Genomic DNA, 25,695 nt, shown 5'->3' with positions numbered 1-25,695 from the left:
TGTGAACAAGAAAATACCGAGCTGCCCAGGTTTGAGTGGATAGCATATTGAGCAGCACTGCTGCGAGTATGAACAGGCCGCAGAATACCAGAATTGGGTTCCCTGGACATTCAAGAGTGGTGTAAGGGAAACCTGCCTGGAGTGGAGAGTCAAATGAATTCCAGATTGGCAGTGAATTAGTGAACACTCTGTCGTGGAGATTCCAATGATTTCTGAAAACAGGGTTAAGTGGACAGGAAAATAAAGAGCGGAGCAGGGTTCCCTGGATAGCCAATTGAACTGCATGGCTTCGAGTGTGAAAAAGCCGCTGAAAACCAGCATTGGGTTACTTGCACTTTGAAGAGTGGTGTAACGAAAGCCTGCCTGGAGTGCAGATTCTGATGAATTCCAGATTCGCAGTGAATGAAAGGAACATTCTCTAGTGGAGTTTCCAATGACTTCTGAAGTCTGGATAGTGTGGACAGGAAAATGAAGAGCTGACCATTTTTGAGTTGATAGCCAATTAAACAGCACGGATGCCAGTGTGAACAGGCCGCAGAAAACCACTATTGTGTAACTTGGACTCACCCAAGTGATGTAATGAAAACCGGCCAGGGGTGGAGAGTCAGAAGAATTCCAGATTCGCAGTGAACGAATGGTACATTCTGCAGTTCAGATTCCAATGATTTCTGAAGGCTGGGTTTTGTGGACAGGAAAACGTAGAGAAGAACAGGGTTCTGTGGATATCCAAATTAACATCCCGTCTGGGAGTGTGAACATGTCGCTGAAAACCAGCATTGGGTTACTTGGACATTTACTAGTTGTGTAACGATAGACTGCCTGCAGTGCAGATTCAGTGAAAAAATGGCACATTCTGTAGTGGAGATGACAATGATTTCTGAAGACGAGATTGTGTGAACAGGAAAATGCAGGGCTGTTCAGGTTAGAATAGAGAGCCTATTGTACTGCACGTATGCGAGTATGAAAAGGCCACTTAAAACTAGCATTGGGTTACTTGGACATTGACCAGTGGTGTAACGAAAGCCTGCCTGGAGTGCGGATTCAGAAGAATTCCAGATTCCCAGTGAAGGAAAGGAACATTCTGTAGTGGAGATTCCGATAACTTAAGAAGCCTAGATGGTGTGGACAGGAACATGAAGAGCTGACCAGAGTTGAGTGGATAGCCAATTGAACAGCACGGATGGAGTTTGAACAGGCCGCAGAAAACCACTATTGTGTTACTTGGACTTTCCCAAGTGGTATAACGAAAACCGGCCTGGAGTGGAGAGTCAGAAGAATCCAGATTCGCAGTGAATGAATGGAACATTGTGTAGCGCAGATTCCAATGATTTCTGAAGGGTGGGTTATGTGGTCAGGAAAATGAAGAGCTGACCAGGGTTGAGAGGATAGCCAATTGAACAGCACGGCCGTGAGTTTTAACAGGCCGCTGAAAACCAGCTCTGGGTTCCTTGGAATTTCATCAGTGGTGTAAAGAAAACCTGCCGGGAGTGGAGATTCACATGAATTCCAGATTCGCAGTGAATGAGTGGAACATTCCGTAGTGGAGATTCCAATGATTTCTGAAGACTGGATTCTGTGCACAGGAAAATGAAGTGCTGACAGGGTTGAATTCATAGCCTATTGAACATCACAGTTGTGAGTGTGAAAAGGCCGCTGAAAACCAACATTTTCTTACTTGGACATTTACCAGTGGTGTAACGCAAGCCTGCCTGGAGTGCAGATTCAGATGAATTCCAGATTCGCAGTGAATGAGTGGAACATTCTGTAGTGGAGATTCCACTGATTTCTGAAGACTGGATTCTGTGCACAGGAAAATGAAGTGCTGACCAGGGTTGAATTCATAGCCTATTGAACATCACAGTTGTGAGTGTGAAAAGGCCGCTGAAAACCAGCATTTTCTTACTTGGACATTTACCAGTGGTGTAACCAAAGCCTGCCTGGAGTGCAGATTCAGATGAATTTCAGATTCGGAGTGAATGAAAGGAACATTCTGTAGTGGAGATTGCAATGATTTCTGCAGTCTGGATTGCGTGAACAAGAAAATACCGAGCTGCCCAGGTTTGAGTGGATAGCATATTGAGCAGCACTGCTGCGAGTATGAACAGGCCGCAGAATACCAGAATTGGGTTCCCTGGACATTCAAGAGTGGTGTAAGGAAAACCTGCCTGGAGTGGAGAGTCAAATGAATTCCAGATTGGCAGTGAATTAGTGAACACTCTGTCGTGGAGATTCCAATGATTTCTGAAAACAGTGTTAAGTGGACAGGAAAATAAAGAGCGGAGCAGGGTTCCCTGGATAGCCAATTGAACTGCATGGCTTCGAGTGTGAAAAAGCCGCTGAAAACCAGCATTGGGTTACTTGCACTTTGAAGAGTGGTGTAACGAAAGCCTGCCTGGAGTGCAGATTCTGATGAATTCCAGATTCGCAGTGAATGAAAGGAACATTCTCTAGTGGAGTTTCCAATGACTTCTGAAGTCTGGATAGTGTGGACAGGAAAATGAAGAGCTGACCATTTTTGAGTTGATAGCCAATTAAACAGCACGGATGCCAGTGTGAACAGGCCATAGAAAAACACTATTGTGTAACTTGGACTCACCCAAGTGATGTAATGAAAACCGGCCAGGGGTGGAGAGTCAGAAGAATTCCAGATTCGCAGTGAACGAATGGTACATTCTGTAGTTCAGATTCCAATGATTTCTGAAGGCTGGGTTTTGTGGACAGGAAAACGTAGAGAAGAACAGGGTTCTGTGGATATCCAAATTAACATCCCGTCTGGGAGTGTGAACATGTCGCTGAAAACCAGCATTGGGTTACTTGGACATTTACTAGTTGTGTAACGATAGACTGCCTGCAGTGCAGATTCAGTGAAAAAATGGCACATTCTGTAGTGGAGATGACAATGATTTCTGAAGACGAGATTGTGTGAACAGGAAAATGCAGGGCTGTTCAGGTTAGAATAGAGAGCCTATTGTACTGCACGTATGCGAGTATGAAAAGGCCACTTAAAACTAGCATTGGGTTACTTGGACATTGACCAGTGGTGTAACGAAAGCCTGCCTGGAGTGCGGATTCAGAAGAATTCCAGATTCCCAGTGAAGGAAAGGAACATTCTGTAGTGGAGATTCCGATAACTTAAGAAGCCTAGATGGTGTGGACAGGAACATGAAGAGCTGACCAGAGTTGAGTGGATAGCCAATTGAACAGCACGGATGGAGTTTGAACAGGCCGCAGAAAACCACTATTGTGTTACTTGGACTTTCCCAAGTGGTATAAGGAAAACCGGCCTGGAGTGGAGAGTCAGAAGAATCCAGATTCGCAGTGAATGAATCGAACATTGTGTAGCGCAGATTCCAATGATTTCTGAAGGCTGGGTTATGTGGTCAGGAAAATGAAGAGCTGACCAGGGTTGAGAGGATAGCCAATTGAACAGCACGGCCGTGAGTTTTAACAGGCCGCTGAAAACCAGCTCTGGGTTCCTTGGAATTTCATCAGTGGTGTAAAGAAAACCTGCCGGGAGTGGAGATTCAGATGAATTCCAGATTCGCAGTGAATGAGTGGAACATTCCGTAGTGGAGATTCCAATGATTTCTGAAGACTGGATTCTGTGCACAGGAAAATGAAGTGCTGACCAGGGTTGAATTCATAGCCTATTGAACATCACAGTTGTGAGTGTGAAAAGGCCGCTGAAAACCAACATTTTCTTACTTGGACATTTACCAGTGGTGTAACGCAAGCCTGCCTGGAGTGCAGATTCAGATGAATTCCAGATTCGCAGTGAATGAGTGGAACATTCTGTAGTGGAGATTCCACTGATTTCTGAAGACTGGATTCTGTGCAAAGGAAAATGAAGTGCTGACCAGGGTTGAATTCATAGCCTATTGAACATCACAGTTGTGAGTGTGAAAAGGCCGCTGAAAACCAGCATTTTCTTACTTGGACATTTACCAGTGGTGTAACCAAAGCCTGCCTGGAGTGCAGATTCAGATGAATTTCAGATTCGGAGTGAATGAAAGGAACATTCTGTAGTGGAGATTGCAATGATTTCTGCAGTCTGGATTGTGTGAACAAGAAAATACCGAGCTGCCCAGGTTTGAGTGGATAGCATATTGAGCAGCACTGCTGCGAGTATGAACAGGCCGCAGAATACCAGAATTGGGTTCCCTGGACTTTCAAGAGTGGTGTAAGGAAAACCTGCCTGGAGTGGAGAGTCAAATGAATTCCAGATTGGCAGTGAATTAGTGAACACTCTGTCGTGGAGATTCCAATGATTTCTGAAAACAGGGTTAAGTGGACAGGAAAATAAAGAGCGGAGCAGGGTTCCCTGGATAGCCAATTGAACTGCATGGCTTCGAGTGTGAAAAAGCCGCTGAAAACCAGCATTGGGTTACTTGCACTTTGAAGAGTGGTGTAACGAAAGCCTGCCTGGAGTGCAGATTCTGATGAATTCCAGATTCGCAGTGAATGAAAGGAACATTCTCTAGTGGAGTTTCCAATGACTTCTGAAGTCTGGATAGTGTGGACAGGAAAATGAAGAGCTGACCATTTTTGAGTTGATAGCCAATTAAACAGCACGGATGCCAGTGTGAACAGGCCGCAGAAAATCACTATTGTGTAACTTGGACTCACTCAAGTGATGTAATGAAAACCGGCCAGGGGTGGAGAGTCAGTAGAATTCCAGATTCGCAGTGAACGAATGGTACATTCTGTAGTTCAGATTCCAATGATTTCTGAAGGCTGGGTTTTGTGGACAGGAAAACGTAGAGAAGAACAGGGTTCTGTGGATATCCAAATTAACATCCCGTCTGGGAGTGTGAACATGTCGCTGAAAACCAGCATTGGGTTACTTGGACATTTACTAGTTGTGTAACGATAGACTGCCTGCAGTGCAGATTCAGTGAAAAAATGGCACATTCTGTAGTGGAGATGACAATGATTTCTGAAGACGAGATTGTGTGAACAGGAAAATGCAGGGCTGTTCAGGTTAGAATAGAGAGCCTATTGTACTGCACGTATGCGAGTATGAAAAGGCCACTTAAAACTAGCATTGGGTTACTTGGACATTGACCAGTGGTGTAACGAAAGCCTGCCTGGAGTGCGGATTCAGAAGAATTCCAGATTCCCAGTGAAGGAAAGGAACATTCTGTAGTGGAGATTCCGATAACTTAAGAAGCCTAGATGGTGTGGACAGGAACATGAAGAGCTGACCAGAGTTGAGTGGATAGCCAATTGAACAGCACGGATGGAGTTTGAACAGGCCGCAGAAAACCACTATTGTGTTACTTGGACTTTCCCAAGTGGTATAAGGAAAACCGGCCTGGAGTGGAGAGTCAGAAGAATCCAGATTCGCAGTGAATGAATGGAACATTGTGTAGCGCAGATTCCAATGATTTCTGAAGGCTGGGTTATGTGGTCAGGAAAATGAAGAGCTGACCAGGGTTGAGAGGATAGCCAATTGAACAGCACGGCCGTGAGTTTTAACAGGCCGCTGAAAACCAGCTCTGGGTTCCTTGGAATTTCATCAGTGGTGTAAAGAAAACCTGCCGGGAGTGGAGATTCACATGAATTCCAGATTCGCAGTGAATGAGTGGAACATTCTGTAGTGGAGATTCCAATGATTTCTGAAGACTGGATTCTGTGCACAGGAAAATGAAGTGCTGACCAGGGTTGAATTCATAGCCTATTGAACATCACAGTTGTGAGTGTGAAAAGGCCGCTGAAAACCAACATTTTCTTACTTGGACATTTACCAGTGGTGTAACGCAAGCCTGCCTGGAGTGCAGATTCAGATGAATTCCAGATTCGCAGTGAATGAGTGGAACATTCTGTAGTGGAGATTCCACTGATTTCTGAAGACTGGATTCTGTGCAAAGGAAAATGAAGTGCTGACCAGGGTTGAATTCATAGCCTATTGAACATCACAGTTGTGAGTGTGAAAAGGCCGCTGAAAACCAGCATTTTCTTACTTGGACATTTACCAGTGGTGTAACCAAAGCCTGCCTGGAGTGCAGATTCAGATGAATTTCAGATTCGGAGTGAATGAAAGGAACATTCTGTAGTGGAGATTGCAATGATTTCTGCAGTCTGGTTTGTGTGAACAAGAAAATACCGAGCTGCCCAGGTTTGAGTGGATAGCATATTGAGCAGCACTGCTGCGAGTATGAACAGGCCGCAGAATACCAGAATTGGTTTCCCTGGACATTCAAGAGTGGTGTAAGGAAAACCTGCCTGGAGTGGAGAGTCAAATGAATTCCAGATTGGCAGTGAGTTAGTGAACACTCTGTCGTGGAGATTCCAATGATTTCTGAAAACAGGGTTAAGTGGACATGAAAATAAAGAGCGGAGCAGGGTTCCCTGGATAGCCAATTGAAGTGCATGGCTTCGAGTGTGAAAAAGCCGCTGAAAACCAGCATTGGGTTACTTGCACTTTGAAGAGTGGTGTAATGAAAGCCTGCCTGGAGTGCAGATTCTGATGAATTCCAGATTCGCAGTGAATGAAAGGAACATTCTCTAGTGGAGTTTCCAATGACTTCTGAAGTCTGGATAGTGTGGACAGGAAAATGAAGAGCTGACCATTGTTGAGTTGATAGCCAATTAAACAGCACGGATGCCAGTGTGAACAGGCCGCAGAAAAACACTATTGTGTAACTTGGACTCACCCACGTGATGTAATGAAAACCGGCCAGGGGTGGAGAGTCAGAAGAATTCCAGATTCGCAGTGAACGAATGGTACATTCTGTAGTTCAGATTCCAATGTTTTCTGAAGGCTGGGTTTTGTGGACAGGAAAACGTAGAGAAGAACAGGGTTCTGTGGATATCCAAATTAACATCCCGTCTGGGAGTGTGAACATGTCGCTGAAAACCAGCATTGGGTTACTTGGACATTTACTAGTTGTGTAACGATAGACTGCCTGCAGTGCAGATTCAGTGAAAAAATGGCACATTCTGTAGTGGAGATGACAATAATTTCTGAAGACGAGATTGTGTGAACAGGAAAATGCAGGGCTGTTCAGGTTAGAATAGAGAGCCTATTGTACTGCATGTATGCGAGTATGAAAAGGCCACTTAAAACTAGCATTGGGTTACTTGGACATTGACCAGTGGTGTAACGAAAGCCTGCCTGGAGTGCGGATTCAGAAGAATTCCAGATTCCCAGTGAAGGAAAGGAACATTCTGTAGTGGAGATTCCGATAACTTAAGAAGCCTAGATGGTGTGGACAGGAAAATGAAGAGCTGACCAGAGTTGAGTGGATAGCCAATTGAACAGCACGGATGGAGTTTGAACAGGCCGCAGAAAACCACTATTGTGTTACTTGTACTTTCCCAAGTGGTATAAGGAAAACCGGCCTGGAGTGGAGAGTCAGAAGAATCCAGATTCGCAGTGAATGAATGGAACATTGTGTAGGGCAGATTCCAATGATTTCTGAAGGCTGGGTTATGTGGTCAGGAAAATGAAGAGCTGACCAGGGTTGAGAGGATAGCCAATTGAACAGCACGGCCGTGAGTTTTAACAGGCCGCTGAAAACCAGCTCTGGGTTCCTTGGAATTTCATCAGTGGTGTAAAGAAAACCTGCCGGGAGTGGAGATTCACATGAATTCCAGATTCGCAGTGAATGAGTGGAACATTCTGTAGTGGAGATTCCAATGATTTCTGAAGACTGGATTCTGTGCACAGGAAAATGAAGTGCTGACCAGGGTTGAATTCATAGCCTATTGAACATCCCAGTTGTGAGTGTGAAAAGGCCGCTGAAAACCAACATTTTCTTACTTGGACATTTACCAGTGGTGTAACGCAAGCCTGCCTGGAGTGCAGATTCAGATGAATTCCAGATTCGCAGTGAATGAGTGGAACATTCTGTAGTGGAGATTCCACTGATTTCTGAAGACTGGATTCTGTGCACAGGAAAATGAAGTGCTGACCAGTGTTGAATTCATAGCCTATTGAACATCACAGTTGTGAGTGTGAAAAGGCCGCTGAAAACCAGCATTTTCTTACTTGGAAATTTACCAGTGGTGTAACGCAAGCCTGCCTGGAGTGCAGATTCAGATGAATTTCAGATTCGGAGTGAATGAAAGGAACATTCTGTAGTGGAGATTGCAATGATGTCTGCAGTCTGGATTGTGTGAACAAGAAAATACCGAGCTGCCCAGGTTTGAGTGGATAGCATATTGAGCAGCACTGCTGCGAGTATGAACAGGCCGCAGAATTCCAGAATTGGGTTCCCTGGACATTCAAGAGTGGTGTAAGGAAAACCTGCCTGGAGTGGAGAGTCAAATGAATTCCAGATTGGCAGTGAATTAGTGAACACTCTGTCGTGGAGATTCCAATGATTTCTGAAAACAGGGTTAAGTGGACAGGAAAATAAAGAGCGGAGCAGGGTTCCCTGGATAGCCAATTGAACTGCATGGCTTCGAGTGTGAAAAAGCCGCTGAAAACCAGCATTGGGTTACTTGCACTTTGAAGAGTGGTGTAACGAAAGCCTGCCTGGAGTGCAGATTCTGATGAATTCCAGATTCGCAGTGAATGAAAGGAACATTCTCTAGTGGAGTTTCCAATGACTTCTGAAGTCTGGATAGTGTGGACAGGAAAATGAAGAGCTGACCATTTTTGAGTTGATAGCCAATTAAACAGCACGGATGCCAGTGTGAACAGGCCATAGAAAAACACTATTGTGTAACTTGGACTCACCCAAGTGATGTAATGAAAACCGGCCAGGGGTGGAGAGTCAGAAGAATTCCAGATTCGCAGTGAACGAATGGTACATTCTGTAGTTCAGATTCCAATGATTTCTGAAGGCTGGGTTTTGTGGACAGGAAAACGTAGAGAAGAACAGGGTTCTGTGGATATCCAAATTAACATCCCGTCTGGGAGTGTGAACATGTCGCTGAAAACCAGCATTGGGTTACTTGGACATTTACTAGTTGTGTAACGATAGACTGCCTGCAGTGCAGATTCAGTGAAAAAATGGCACATTCTGTAGTGGAGATGACAATGATTTCTGAAGACGAGATTGTGTGAACAGGAAAATGCAGGGCTGTTCAGGTTAGAATAGAGAGCCTATTGTACTGCACGTATGCGAGTATGAAAAGGCCACTTAAAACTAGCATTGGGTTACTTGGACATTGACCAGTGGTGTAACGAAAGCCTGCCTGGAGTGCGGATTCAGAAGAATTCCAGATTCCCAGTGAAGGAAAGGAACATTCTGTAGTGGAGATTCCGGTAACTTAAGAAGCCTAGATGGTGTGGACAGGAACATGAAGAGCTGACCAGAGTTGAGTGGATAGCCAATTGAACAGCACGGATGGAGTTTGAACAGGCCGCAGAAAACCACTATTGTGTTACTTGGACTTTCCCAAGTGGTATAACGAAAACCGGCCTGCAGTGGAGAGTCAGAAGAATCCAGATTCGCAGTGAATGAATGGAACATTGTGTAGCGCAGATTCCAATGATTTCTGAAGGCTGGGTTATGTGGTCAGGAAAATGAAGAGCTGACCAGGGTTGAGAGGATAGCCAATTGAACAGCACGGCCGTGAGTTTTAACAGGCCGCTGAAAACCAGCTCTGGGTTCCTTGGAATTTCATCAGTGGTGTAAAGAAAAACTGCCGGGAGTGGAGATTCAGATGAATTCCAGATTCGCAGTGAATGAGTGGAACATTCTGTAGTGGAGATTCCAATGATTTCTGAAGACTGGATTCTGTGCACAGGAAAATGAAGTGCTGACCAGGGTTGAATTCATAGCCTATTGAACATCACAGTTGTGAGTGTGAAAAGGCCGCTGAAAACCAACCTGTTCTTACTTGGACATTTACAAGTGGTGTAACGCAAGCCTGCCTGGAGTGCAGATTTAGATGAATTCCAGATTCGCAGTGAATGAGTGGAACATTCTGTAGTGGAGATTCCACTGATTTCTGAAGACTGGATTCTGTGCAAAGGAAAATGAAGTGCTGACCAGGGTTGAATTCATAGCCTATTGAACATCACAGTTGTGAGTGTGAAAAGGCCGCTGAAAACCAGCATTTTCTTACTTGGACATTTACCAGTGGTGTAACCAAAGCCTGCCTGGAGTGCAGATTCAGATGAATTTCAGATTCGGAGTGAATGAAAGGAACATTCTGTAGTGGAGATTGCAATGATTTCTGCAGTCTGGATTGCGTGAACAAGAAAATACCGAGCTGCCCAGGTTTGAGTGGATAGCATATTGAGCAGCACTGCTGCGAGTATGAACAGGCCGCAGAATACCAGAATTGGGTTCCCTGGACATTCAAGAGTGGTGTAAGGAAAACCTGCCTGGAGTGGAGAGTCAAATGAATTCCAGATTGGCAGTGAGTTAGTGAACACTCTGTCGTGGAGATTCCAATGATTTCTGAAAACAGGGTTAAGTGGACAGGAAAATAAAGAGCGGAGCAGGGTTCCCTGGATAGCCAATTGAAGTGCATGGCTTCGAGTGTGAAAAAGCCGCTGAAAACCAGCATTGGGTTACTTGCACTTTGAAGAGTGGTGTAACGAAAGCCTGCCTGGAGTGCAGATTCTGATGAATTCCAGATTCGCAGTGAATGAAAGGAACATTCTCTAGTGGAGTTTCCAATGACTTCTGAAGTCTGGATAGTGTGGACAGGAAAATGAAGAGCTGACCATTTTTGGGTTGATAGCCAATTAAACAGCACGGATGCCAGTGTGAACAGGCCGTAGAAAAACACTATTGTGTAACTTGGACTCACCCAAGTGATGTAATGAAAACCGGCCAGGGGTGGAGAGTCAGAAGAATTCCAGATTCGCAGTGAACGAATGGTACATTCTGTAGTATGAAAAGGCCACTTAAAACTAGCATTGGGTTACTTGGACATTGACCAGTGGTGTAACGAAAGCCTGCCTGGAGTGCGGATTCAGAAGAATTCCAGATTCCCAGTGAAGGAAAGGAACATTCTGTAGTGGAGATTCCGATAACTTAAGAAGCCTAGATGGTGTGGACAGGAACATGAAGAGCTGACCAGAGTTGAGTGGATAGCCAATTGAACAGCACGGATGGAGTTTGAACAGGCCGCAGAAAACCACTATTGTGTTACTTGGACTTTCCCAAGTGGTATAAGGAAAACCGGCCTGGAGTGGAGAGTCAGAAGAATCCAGATTCGCAGTGAATGAATGGAACATTGTGTAGCGCAGATTCCAATGATTTCTGAAGGCTGGGTTATGTGGTCAGGAAAATGAAGAGCTGACCAGGGTTGAGAGGATAGCCAATTGAACAGCACGGCCGTGAGTTTTAACAGGCCGCTGAAAACCAGCTCTGGGTTCCTTGGAATTTCATCAGTGGTGTAAAGAAAACCTGCCGGGAGTGGAGATTCACATGAATTCCAGATTCGCAGTGAATGAGTGGAACATTCCGTAGTGGAGATTCCAATGATTTCTGAAGACTGGATTCTGTGCACAGGAAAATGAAGTGCTGACCAGGGTTGAATTCATAGCCTATTGAACATCACAGTTGTGAGTGTGAAAAGGCCGCTGAAAACCAACATTTTCTTACTTGGACATTTACCAGTGGTGTAACGCAAGCCTGCCTGGAGTGCAGATTCAGATGAATTCCAGATTCGCAGTGAATGAGTGGAACATTCTGTAGTGGAGATTCCACTGATTTCTGAAGACTGGATTCTGTGCAAAGGAAAATGAAGTGCTGACCAGGGTTGAATTCATAGCCTATTGAACATCACAGTTGTGAGTGTGAAAAGGCCGCTGAAAACCAGCATTTTCTTACTTGGACATTTACCAGTGGTGTAACCAAAGCCTGCCTGGAGTGCAGATTCAGATGAATTTCAGATTCGGAGTGAATGAAAGGAACATTCTGTAGTGGAGATTGCAATGATTTCTGCAGTCTGGATTGTGTGAACAAGAAAATACCGAGCTGCCCAGGTTTGAGTGGATAGCATATTGAGCAGCACTGCTGCGAGTATGAACAGGCCGCAGAATACCAGAATTGGGTTCCCTGGACATTCAAGAGTGGTGTAAGGAAAACCTGCCTGGAGTGGAGAGTCAAATGAATTCCAGATTGGCAGTGAATTAGTGAACACTCTGTCGTGGAGATTCCAATGATTTCTGAAAACAGGGTTAAGTGGACAGGAAAATAAAGAGCGGAGCAGGGTTCCCTGGATAGCCAATTGAACTGCGTGGCTTCGAGTGTGAAAAACCCGCTGAAAACCAGCATTGGGTTACTTGCACTTTGAAGAGTGGTGTAACGAAAGCCTGCCTGGAGTGCAGATTCTGATGAATTCCAGATTCGCAGTGAATGAAAGGAACATTCTCTAGTGGAGTTTCCAATGACTTCTGAAGTCTGGATAGTGTGGACAGGAAAATGAAGAGCTGACCATTTTTGAGTTGATAGCCAATTAAACAGCACGGATGCCAGTGTGAACAGGCCGCAGAAAATCACTATTGTGTAACTTGGACTCACCCAAGTGATGTAATGAAAACCGGCCAGGGGTGGAGAGTCAGAAGAATTCCAGATTCGCAGTGAACGAATGGTACATTCTGTAGTTCAGATTCCAATGATTTCTGAAGGCTGGGTTTTGTGGACAGGAAAACGTAGAGAAGAACAGGGTTCTGTGGATATCCAAATTAACATCCCGTCTGGGAGTGTGAACATGTCGCTGAAAACCAGCATTGGGTTACTTGGACATTTACTAGTTGTGTAACGATAGACTGCCTGCAGTGCAGATTCAGTGAAAAAATGGCACATTCTGTAGTGGAGATGACAATAATTTCTGAAGACGAGATTGTGTGAACAGGAAAATGCAGGGCTGTTCAGGTTAGAATAGAGAGCCTATTGTACTGCACGTATGCGAGTATGAAAAGGCCACTTAAAACTAGCATTGGGTTACTTGGACATTGACCAGTGGTGTAACGAAAGACTGCCTGGAGTGCGGATTCAGAAGAATTCCAGATTCCCAGTGAAGGAAAGGAACATTCTGTAGTGGAGATTCTGATAACTTAAGAAGCCTAGATGGTGTGGACAGGAACATGAAGAGCTGACCAGAGTTGAGTGGATAGCCAATTGAACAGCACGGATGGAGTTTGAACAGGCCGCAGAAAACCACTATTGTGTTACTTGGACTTTCCCAAGTGGTATAACGAAAACCGGCCTGGAGTGGAGAGTCAGAAGAATCCAGATTCGCAGTGAATGAATCGAACATTGTGTAGCGCAGATTCCAATGATTTCTGAAGGCTGGGTTATGTGGTCAGGAAAATGAAGAGCTGACCAGGGTTGAGAGGATAGCCAATTGAACAGCACGGCCGTGAGTTTTAACAGGCCGCTGAAAACCAGCTCTGGGTTCCTTGGAATTTCATCAGTGGTGTAAAGAAAACCTGCCGGGAGTGGAGATTCACATGAATTCCAGATTCGCAGTGAATGAGTGGAACATTCTGTAGTGGAGATTCCAATGATTTCTGAAGACTGGATTCTGTGCACAGGAAAATGAAGTGCTGACCAGGGTTGAATTCATAGCCTATTGAACATCACAGTTGTGAGTGTGAAAAGGCCGCTGAAAACCAACATTTTCTTACTTGGACATTTACCAGTGGTGTAACGCAAGCCTGCCTGGAGTGCAGATTCAGATGAATTCCAGATTCGCAGTGAATGAGTGGAACATTCTGTAGTGGAGATTCCACTGATTTCTGAAGACTGGATTCTGTGCAAAGGAAAATGAAGTGCTTACCAGGGTTGAATTCATAGCCTATTGAACATCACAGTTGTGAGTGTGAAAAGGCCGCTGAAAACCAGCATTTTCTTACTTGGACATTTACCAGTGGTGTAACCAAAGCCTGCCTGGAGTGCAGATTCAGATGAATTTCAGATTCGGAGTGAATGAAAGGAACATTCTGTAGTGGAGATTGCAATGATTTCTGCAGTCTGGTTTGTGTGAACAAGAAAATACCGAGCTGCCCAGGTTTGAGTGGATAGCATATTGAGCAGCACTGCTGCGAGTATGAACAGGCCGCAGAATACCAGAATTGGGTTCCCTGGACATTCAAGAGTGGTGTAAGGAAAACCTGCCTGGAGTGGAGAGTCAAATGAATTCCAGATTGGCAGTGAGTTAGTGAACACTCTGTCGTGGAGATTCCAATGATTTCTGAAAACAGGGTTAAGTGGACATGAAAATAAAGAGCGGAGCAGGGTTCCCTGGATAGCCAATTGAAGTGCATGGCATCGAGTGTGAAAAAGCCGCTGAAAACCAGCATTGGGTTACTTGCACTTTGAAGAGTGGTGTAATGAAAGCCTGCCTGGAGTGCAGATTCTGATGAATTCCAGATTCGCAGTGAATGAAAGGAACATTCTCTAGTGGAGTTTCCAATGACTTCTGAAGTCTGGATAGTGTGGACAGGAAAATGAAGAGCTGACCATTTTTGAGTTGATAGCCAATTAAACAGCACGGATGCCAGTGTGAACAGGCCGTAGAAAAACACTATTGTGTAACTTGGACTCACCCACGTGATGTAATGAAAACCGGCCAGGGGTGGAGAGTCAGAAGAATTCCAGATTCGCAGTGAACGAATGGTACATTCTGTAGTTCAGATTCCAATGATTTCTGAAGGCTGGGTTTTGTGGACAGGAAAACGTAGAGAAGAACAGGGTTCTGTGGATATCCAAATTAACATCCCGTCTGGGAGTGTGAACATGTCGCTGAAAACCAGCATTAGGTTACTTGGACATTTACTAGTTGTGTAACGATAGACTGCCTGCAGTGCAGATTCAGTGAAAAAATGGCACATTCTGTAGTGGAGATGACAATAATTTCTGAAGACGAGATTGTGTGAACAGGAAAATGCAGGGCTGTTCAGGTTAGAATAGAGAGCCTATTGTACTGCACGTATGCGAGTATGAAAAGGCCACTTAAAACTAGCATTGGGTTACTTGGACATTGACCAGTGGTGTAACGAAAGCCTGCCTGGAGTGCGGATTCAGAAGAATTCCAGATTCCCAGTGAAGGAAAGGAACATTCTGTAGTGGAGATTCCGATAACTTAAGAAGCCTAGATGGTGTGGACAGGAAAATGAAGAGCTGACCAGAGTTGAGTGGATAGCCAATTGAACAGCACTGATGGAGTTTGAACAGGCCGCAGAAAACCACTATTGTGTTACTTGGACTTTCCCAAGTGGTATAAGGAAAACCGGCCTGGAGTGGAGAGTCAGAAGAATCCAGATTCGCAGTGAATGAATGGAACATTTTGTAGGGCAGATTCCAATGATTTCTGAAGGCTGGGTTATGTGGTCAGGAAAATGAAGAGCTGACCAGGGTTGAGAGGATAGCCAATTGAACAGCACGGCCGTGAGTTTTAACAGGCCGCTGAAAACCAGCTCTGGGTTCCTTGGAATTTCATCAGTGGTGTAAAGAAAACCTGCCGGGAGTGGAGATTCACATGAATTCCAGATTCGCAGTGAATGAGTGGAACATTCCGTAGTGGAGATTCCAATGATTTCTGAAGACTGGATTCTGTGCACAGGAAAATGAAGTGCTGACCAGGGTTGAATTCATAGCCTATTGAACATCACAGTTGTGAGTGTGAAAAGGCCGCTGAAAACCAACATTTTCTTACTTGGACATTTACCAGTGGTGTAACGCAAGCCTTCCTGGAGTGCAGATTCAGATGAATTCCAGATTCGCAGTGAATGAGTGGAACATTCTGTAGTGGAGATTCCACTGATTTCTGAAGACTGGATTCTGTGCAAAGGAAAATGAAGTGCTGACCAGGGTTGAATTCATAGCCTATTGAACATCACAGTTGTGAGTGTGAAAAGGCCGCTGAAAACCAGCATTTTCTTACTTGGACATTTACCAGTGGTGTAACCAAAGCCTGCCTGGAGTGCAGATTCAGATGAATTTCAGATTCGGAGTGAATGAAAGGAACATTCTGTAGTGGAGATTGCAATGATTTCTGCAGTCTGGATTGTGTGAACAAGAAAATACCGAGCTGCCCAGGTTTGAGTGGATAACATATTGAGCAGCACTGCTGCGAGTATGAACAGGCCGCAGAATTCCAGAATTGGGTTCCCTGGACATTCAAGAGTGGTGTAAGGAAAACCTGCCTGGAGTGGAGAGTCAAATGAATTCCAGATTGGCAGTGAATTAGTGAACACTCTGTCGTGGAGATTCCAATGATTTCTGAAAACAGGGTTAAGTTGACAGGAAAATAAAGAGCGGAGCAGGGTTCCCTGGATAGCCAATTGAAGTGCATGGCTTCGAGTGTGAAAAAGCCGCTGAAAACCAGCATTGGGTTACTTGCACTTTGAAGAGTGGTGTAACGAAAGCCTGCCTGGAGTGCAGATTCTGATGAATTCCAGATTCGCAGTGAATGAAAGGAACATTCTCTAGTGGAGTTTCCAATGACTTCTGAAGTCTGGATAGTGTGGACAGGAAAATGAAGAGCTGACCATTTTTGAGTTGATAGCCAATTAAACAGCACGGATGCCAGTGTGAACAGGCCGCAGAAAACCACTATTGTGTAACTTGGACTCACCCAAGTGATGTAATGAAAACCGGCCAGGGGTGGAGAGTCAGAAGAATTCCAGATTCGCAGTGAACGAATGGTACATTCTGTAGTTCAGATTCCAATGATTTCTGAAGGCTGGGTTTTGTGGACAGGAAAACGTAGAGAAGAACAGGGTTCTGTGGATATCCAAATTAACATCCCGTCTGGGAGTGTGAACATGTCGCTGAAAACCAGCATTGGGTTACTTGGACATTTACTAGTTGTGTAACGATAGACTGCCTGCAGTGCAGATTCAGTGAAAAAATGGCACATTCTGTAGTGGAGATGACAATGATTTCTGAAGACGAGATTGTGTGAACAGGAAAATGCAGGGCTGTTCAGGTTAGAATAGAGAGCCTATTGTACTGCACGTATGCGAGTATGAAAAGGCCACTTAAAACTAGCATTGGGTTACCTGGCCATTGACCAGTGGTGTAACGAAAGCCTGCCTGGAGTGCGGATTCAGAAGAATTCCAGATTCCCAGTGAAGGAAAGGAACATTCTGTAGTGGAGATTCCGATAACTTAAGAAGCCTAGATGGTGTGGACAGGAAAATGAAGAGCTGACCAGAGTTGAGTGGATAGCCAATTGAACAGCACGGATGGAGTTTGAACAGGCCGCAGAAAACCACTATTGTGTTACTTGGAATTTCCCAAGTGGTATAACGAAAACCGGCCTGGAGTGGAGAGTCAGAAGAATCCAGATTCGCAGTGAATGAATGGAACATTGTGTAGCGCAGATTCCAATGATTTCTGAAGGCTGGGTTATGTGGTCAGGAAAATGAAGAGCTGACCAGGGTTGAGAGGATAGCCAATTGAACAGCACGGCCGTGAGTTTTAACAGGCCGCTGAAAACCAGCTCTGGGTTCCTTGGAATTTCATCAGTGGTGTAAAGAAAACCTGCCGGGAGTGGAGATTCACATGAATTCCAGATTCGCAGTGAATGAGTGGAACATTCTGTAGTGGAGATTCCAATGATTTCTGAAGACTGGATTCTGTGCACAGGAAAATGAAGTGCTGACCAGGGTTGAATTCATAGCCTATTGAACATCACAGTTGTGAGTGTGAAAAGGCCGCTGAAAACCAACATTTTCTTACTTGGACATTTACCAGTGGTGTAACGCAAGCCTGCCTGGAGTGCAGATTCAGATGAATTCCAGATTCGCAGTGAATGAGTGGAACATTCTGTAGTGGAGATTCCACTGATTTCTGAAGACTGGATTCTGTGCAAAGGAAAATGAAGTGCTTACCAGGGTTGAATTCATAGCCTATTGAACATCACAGTTGTGAGTGTGAAAAGGCCGCTGAAAACCAGCATTTTCTTACTTGGACATTTACCAGTGGTGTAACCAAAGCCTGCCTGGAGTGCAGATTCAGATGAATTTCAGATTCGGAGTGAATGAAAGGAACATTCTGTAGTGGAGATTGCAATGATTTCTGCAGTCTGGTTTGTGTGAACAAGAAAATACCGAGCTGCCCAGGTTTGAGTGGATAGCATATTGAGCAGCACTGCTGCGAGTATGAACAGGCCGCAGAATACCAGAATTGGGTTCCCTGGACATTCAAGAGTGGTGTAAGGAAAACCTGCCTGGAGTGGAGAGTCAAATGAATTCCAGATTGGCAGTGAGTTAGTGAACACTCTGTCGTGGAGATTCCAATGATTTCTGAAAACAGGGTTAAGTGGACATGAAAATAAAGAGCGGAGCAGGGTTCCCTGGATAGCCAATTGAAGTGCATGGCATCGAGTGTGAAAAAGCCGCTGAAAACCAGCATTGGGTTACTTGCACTTTGAAGAGTGGTGTAATGAAAGCCTGCCTGGAGTGCAGATTCTGATGAATTCCAGATTCGCAGTGAATGAAAGGAACATTCTCTAGTGGAGTTTCCAATGACTTCTGAAGTCTGGATAGTGTGGACAGGAAAATGAAGAGCTGACCATTTTTGAGTTGATAGCCAATTAAACAGCACGGATGCCAGTGTGAACAGGCCGTAGAAAAACACTATTGTGTAACTTGGACTCACCCACGTGATGTAATGAAAACCGGCCAGGGGTGGAGAGTCAGAAGAATTCCAGATTCGCAGTGAACGAATGGTACATTCTGTAGTTCAGATTCCAATGATTTCTGAAGGCTGGGTTTTGTGGACAGGAAAACGTAGAGAAGAACAGGGTTCTGTGGATATCCAAATTAACATCCCGTCTGGGAGTGTGAACATGTCGCTGAAAACCAGCATTAGGTTACTTGGACATTTACTAGTTGTGTAACGATAGACTGCCTGCAGTGCAGATTCAGTGAAAAAATGGCACATTCTGTAGTGGAGATGACAATAATTTCTGAAGACGAGATTGTGTGAACAGGAAAATGCAGGGCTGTTCAGGTTAGAATAGAGAGCCTATTGTACTGCACGTATGCGAGTATGAAAAGGCCACTTAAAACTAGCATTGGGTTACTTGGACATTGACCAGTGGTGTAACGAAAGCCTGCCTGGAGTGCGGATTCAGAAGAATTCCAGATTCCCAGTGAAGGAAAGGAACATTCTGTAGTGGAGATTCCGATAACTTAAGAAGCCTAGATGGTGTGGACAGGAAAATGAAGAGCTGACCAGAGTTGAGTGGATAGCCAATTGAACAGCACTGATGGAGTTTGAACAGGCCGCAGAAAACCACTATTGTGTTACTTGGACTTTCCCAAGTGGTATAAGGAAAACCGGCCTGGAGTGGAGAGTCAGAAGAATCCAGATTCGCAGTGAATGAATGGAACATTGTGTAGGGCAGATTCCAATGATTTCTGAAGGCTGGGTTATGTGGTCAGGAAAATGAAGAGCTGACCAGGGTTGAGAGGATAGCCAATTGAACAGCACGGCCGTGAGTTTTAACAGGCCGCTGAAAACCAGCTCTGGGTTCCTTGGAATTTCATCAGTGGTGTAAAGAAAACCTGCCGGGAGTGGAGATTCACATGAATTCCAGATTCGCAGTGAATGAGTGGAACATTCCGTAGTGGAGATTCCAATGATTTCTGAAGACTGGATTCTGTGCACAGGAAAATGAAGTGCTGACCAGGGTTGAATTCATAGCCTATTGAACATCACAGTTGTGAGTGTGAAAAGGCCGCTGAAAACCAACATTTTCTTACTTGGACATTTACCAGTGGTGTAACGCAAGCCTTCCTGGAGTGCAGATTCAGATGAATTCCAGATTCGCAGTGAATGAGTGGAACATTCTGTAGTGGAGATTCCACTGATTTCTGAAGACTGGATTCTGTGCAAAGGAAAATGAAGTGCTGACCAGGGTTGAATTCATAGCCTATTGAACATCACAGTTGTGAGTGTGAAAAGGCCGCTGAAAACCAGCATTTTCTTACTTGGACATTTACCAGTGGTGTAACCAAAGCCTGCCTGGAGTGCAGATTCAGATGAATTTCAGATTCGGAGTGAATGAAAGGAACATTCTGTAGTGGAGATTGCAATGATTTCTGCAGTCTGGATTGTGTGAACAAGAAAATACCGAGCTGCCCAGGTTTGAGTGGATAGCATATTGAGCAGCACTGCTGCGAGTATGAACAGGCCGCAGAATTCCAGAATTGGGTTCCCTGGACATTCAAGAGTGGTGTAAGGAAAACCTGCCTGGAGTGGAGAGTCAAATGAATTCCAGATTGGCAGTGAATTAGTGAACACTCTGTCGTGGAGATTCCAATGATTTCTGAAAACAGGGTTAAGTGGACAGGAAAATAAAGAGCGGAGCAGGGTTCCCTGGATAGCCAATTGAAGTGCATGGCTTCGAGTGTGAAAAAGCCGCTGAAAACCAGCATTGGGTTACTTGCACTTTGAAGAGTGGTGTAACGAAAGCCTGCCTGGAGTGCAGATTCTGATGAATTCCAGATTCGCAGTGAATGAAAGGAACATTCTCTAGTGGAGTTTCCAATGACTTCTGAAGTCTGGATAGTGTGGACAGGAAAATGAAGAGCTGACCATTTTTGAGTTGATAGCCAATTAAACAGCACGGATGCCAGTGTGAACAGGCCGCAGAAAACCACTATTGTGTAACTTGGACTCACCCAAGTGATGTAATGAAAACCGGCCAGGGGTGGAGAGTCAGAAGAATTCCAGATTCGCAGTGAACGAATGGTACATTCTGTAGTTCAGATTCCAATGATTTCTGAAGGCTGGGTTTTGTGGACAGGAAAACGTAGAGAAGAACAGGGTTCTGTGGATATCCAAATTAACATCCCGTCTGGGAGTGTGAACATGTCGCTGAAAACCAGCATTGGGTTACTTGGACATTTACTAGTTGTGTAACGATAGACTGCCTGCAGTGCAGATTCAGTGAAAAAATGGCACATTCTGTAGTGGAGATGACAATGATTTCTGAAGACGAGATTGTGTGAACAGGAAAATGCAGGGCTGTTCAGGTTAGAATAGAGAGCCTATTGTACTGCACGTATGCGAGTATGAAAAGGCCACTTAAAACTAGCATTGGGTTACCTGGCCATTGACCAGTGGTGTAACGAAAGCCTGCCTGGAGTGCGGATTCAGAAGAATTCCAGATTCCCAGTGAAGGAAAGGAACATTCTGTAGTGGAGATTCCGATAACTTAAGAAGCCTAGATGGTGTGGACAGGAAAATGAAGAGCTGACCAGAGTTGAGTGGATAGCCAATTGAACAGCACGGATGGAGTTTGAACAGGCCGCAGAAAACCACTATTGTGTTACTTGGAATTTCCCAAGTGGTATAACGAAAACCGGCCTGGAGTGGAGAGTCAGAAGAATCCAGATTCGCAGTGAATGAATGGAACATTGTGTAGCGCAGATTCCAATGATTTCTGAAGGCTGGGTTATGTGGTCAGGAAAATGAAGAGCTGACCAGGGTTGAGAGGATAGCCAATTGAACAGCACGGCCGTGAGTTTTAACAGGCCGCTGAAAACCAGCTCTGGGTTCCTTGGAATTTCATCAGTGGTGTAAAGAAAACCTGCCGGGAGTGGAGATTCACATGAATTCCAGATTCGCAGTGAATGAGTGGAACATTCTGTAGTGGAGATTCCAATGATTTCTGAAGACTGGATTCTGTGCACAGGAAAATGAAGTGCTGACCAGGGTTGAATTCATAGCCTATTGAACATCACAGTTGTGAGTGTGAAAAGGCCGCTGAAAACCAACATTTTCTTACTTGGACATTTACCAGTGGTGTAACGCAAGCCTGCCTGGAGTGCAGATTCAGATGGATTCCAGATTCGCAGTGAATGAGTGGAACATTCTGTAGTGGAGATTCCACTGATTTCTGAAGACTGGATTCTGTGCAAAGGAAAATGAAGTGCTGACCAGGGTTGAATTCATAGCCTATTGAACATCACAGTTGTGAGTGTGAAAAGGCCGCTGAAAACCAGCATTTTCTTACTTGGACATTTACCAGTGGTGTAACCAAAGCCTGCCTGGAGTGCAGATTCAGATGAATTTCAGATTCGGAATGAATGAAAGGAACATTCTGTAGTGGAGATTGCAATGATTTCTGCAGTCTGGATTGTGTGAACAAGAAAATACCGAGCTGCCCAGGTTTGAGTGGATAGCATATTGAGCAGCACTGCTGCGAGTATGAACAGGCCGCAGAATACCAGAATTGGGTTCCCTGGACATTCAAGAGTGGTGTAAGGAAACCCTGCCTGGAGTGGAGAGTCAAATGAATTCCAGATTGGCAGTGAGTTAGTGAACACTCTGTCGTGGAGATTCCAATGATTTCTGAAAACAGGGTTAAGTGGACAGGAAAATAAAGAGCGGAGCAGGGTTCCCTGGATAGCCAATTGAACTTCATGGCTTCGAGTGTGAAAAAGCCGCTGAAAACCAGCATTGGGTTACTTGCACTTTGAAGAGTGGTGTAACGAAAGCCTGCCTGGAGTGCAGATTCTGAGAATTCCAGATTCGCAGTGAATGAAAGGAACATTCTCTAGTGGAGTTTCCAATGACTTCTGAAGTCTGGATAATGTGGACAGGAAAATGAAGAGCTGACCATTTTTGAGTTGATAGCCAATTAAACAGCACGGATGCCAGAGTGAACAGGCTGCAGAAAACCACTATTGTGTAACTTGGACTCACCCAAGTGATGTAATGAAAACCGGCCAGGGGTGGAGAGTCAGAAGAATTCCAGATTCGCAGTGAACGAATGGTACATTCTGTAGTTCAGATTCCAATGATTTCTGAAGGCTGGATTTTGTGGACAGGAAAACGTAGAGAAGAACAGGGTTCTGTGGATATCCAAATTAACATCCCATCTGGGAGTGTGAACATGTCGCTGAAAACCAGCATTGGGTTACTTGGACATTTACTAGTTGTGTAACGATAGACTGCCTGCAGTGCAGATTCAGTGAAAAAATGGCACATTCTGTAGTGGAGATGACAATGATTTCTGAAGACGAGATTGTGTGAACAGGAAAATGCAGGGCTGTTCAGGTTAGAATAGAGAGCCTATTGTACTGCACGTATGCGAGTATGAAAAGGCCACTTAAAACTAGCATTGGGTTACTTGGACATTGACCAGTGGTGTAACGAAAGCCTGCCTGGAGTGCGGATTCAGAAGAATTCCAGATTCCCAGTGAAGGAAAGGAACATTCTGTAGTGGAGATTCCGATAACTTAAGAAGCCTAGATGGTGTGGACAGGAACATGAAGAGCTGACCAGAGTTGAGTGGATAGCCAATTGAAGAGCACGGATGGAGTTTGAACAGGCCGCAGAAAACCACTATTGTGTTACTTGGACTTTCCCAAGTGGTATAACGAAAACCAGCCTGGAGTGGAGAGTCAGAAGAATCCAGATTCGCAGTGAATGAATGGAACATTGTGTAGCGCAGATTCGAATGATTTCTGAAGGCTGGGTTATGTGGTCAGGAAAATGAAGAGCTGACCAGGGTTGAGAGGATAGCCAATTGAACAGCACGGCCGTGAGTTTTAACAGGCCGCTGAAAACCAGCTCTGTGTTCCTTGGAATTTCATCAGTGGTGTAAAGAAAACCTGCCGGGAGTGGAGATTCAGATGAATTCCAGATTCGCAGTGAATGAGTGGAACATTCCGTAGTGGAGATTCCAGTGATTTCTGAAGACTGGATTCTGTGCACAGGAAAATGAAGTGCTGACCTGGGTTGAATTCATAGCCTATTGAACATCACAGTTGTGAGTGTGAAAAGGCCGCTGAAAACCAACATTTTCTTACTTGGACATTTACCAGTGGTGTAACGCAAGCCTGCCTGGAGTGCAGATTCAGATGAATTCCAGATTCGCAGTGAATGAGTGGAACATTCTGTAGTGGAGATTCCACTGATTTCTGAAGACTGGATTCTGTGCAAAGGAAAATGAAGTGCTGACCAGGGTTGAATTCATAGCCTATTGAACATCACAGTTGTGAGTGTGAAAAGGCCGCTGAAAACCAGCATTTTCTTACTTGGACATTTACCAGTGGTGTAACCAAAGCCTGCCTGGAGTGCAGATTCAGATGAATTTCAGATTCGAAGTGAATGAAAGGAACATTCTGTAGTGGAGATTGCAATGATTTCTGCAGTCTGGATTGTGTGAACAAGAAAATACCGAGCTGCCCAGGTTTGAGTGGATAGCATATTGAGCAGCACTGCTGCGAGTATGAACAGGCCGCAGAATACCAGAATTGGGTTCCCTGGACATTCAAGAGTGGTGTAAGGAAAACCTGCCTGGAGTGGAGAGTCAAATGAATTCCAGATTGGCAGTGAATTAGTGAACACTCTGTCGTGGAGATTCCAATGATTTCTGAAAACAGGGTTAAGTGGACAGGAAAATAAAGAGCGGAGCAGGGTTCCCTGGATAGCCAATTGAAGTGCATGGCTTCGAGTGTGAAAAAGCCGCTGAAAACCAGCATTGGGTTACTTGCACTTTGAAGAGTGGTGTAACGAAAGCCTGCCTGGAGTGCAGATTCTGATGAATTCCAGATTCGCAGTGAATGAAAGGAACATTCTCTAGTGGAGTTTCCAATGACTTCTGAAGTCTGGATAGTGTGGACAGGAAAATGAAGAGCTGACCATTTTTGAGTTGATAGCCAATTAAACAGCACGGATGCCAGTGTGAACAGGCCGCAGAAAAACACTATTGTGTAACTTGGACTCACCCAAGTGATGTAATGAAAACCGGCCAGGGGTGGAGAGTCAGAAGAATTCCAGATTCGCAGTGAACGAATGGTACATTCTGTAGTTCAGATTCCAATGATTTCTGAAGGCTGGGTTTTGTGGACAGGAAAACGTAGAGAAGAACAGGGTTCTGTGGATATCCAAATTAACATCCCGTCTGGGAGTGTGAACATGTCGCTGAAAACCAGCATTGGGTTACTTGGACATTTACTAGTTGTGTAACGATAGACTGCCTGCAGTGCAGATTCAGTGAAAAAATGGCACATTCTGTAGTGGAGATGACAATGATTTCTGAAGACGAGATTGTGTGAACAGGAAAATGCAGGGCTGTTCAGGTTAGAATAGAGAGCCTATTGTACTGCACGTATGCGAGTATGAAAAGGCCACTTAAAACTAGCATTGGGTTACTTGGACATTGACCAGTGGTGTAACGAAAGCCTGCCTGGAGTGCGGATTCAGAAGAATTCCAGATTCCCAGTGAAGGAAAGGAACATTCTGTAGTGGAGATTCCGATAACTTAAGAAGCCTAGATGGTGTGGACAGGAACATGAAGAGCTGACCAGAGTTGAGTGGATAGCCAACTGAGGAGCACGGATGGAGTTTGAACAGGCCGCAGAAAACCACTATTGTGTTACTTGGACTTTCCCAAGTGGTATAACGAAAACCAGCCTGGAGTGGAGAGTCAGAAGAATCCAGATTCGCAGTGAATGAATGGAACATTGTGTAGCGCAGATTCCAATGATTTCTGAAGGCTGGGTTATGTGGTCAGGAAAATGAAGAGCTGACCAGGGTTGAGAGGATAGCCAATTGAACAGCACGGCCGTGAGTTTTAACAGGCCGCTGAAAACCAGCTCTGTGTTCCTTGGAATTTCATCAGTGGTGTAAAGAAAACCTGCCGGGAGTGGAGATTCAGATGAATTCCAGATTCGCAGTGAATGAGTGGAACATTCCGTAGTGGAGATTCCAATGATTTCTGAAGACTGGATTCTGTGCACAGGAAAATGAAGTGCTGACCTGGGTTGAATTCATAGCCTATTGAACATCACAGTTGTGAGTGTGA

The sequence above is a fragment of the Sorex fumeus genome, unplaced genomic scaffold (genome assembly GCF_029834395.1).
Source record: "Sorex fumeus unplaced genomic scaffold, SorFum_2.1 ptg000019l, whole genome shotgun sequence".
NCBI lineage: Eukaryota > Metazoa > Chordata > Mammalia > Eulipotyphla > Soricidae > Sorex > Sorex fumeus.
Note: the sequence above shows the minus strand (reverse complement) of the source record.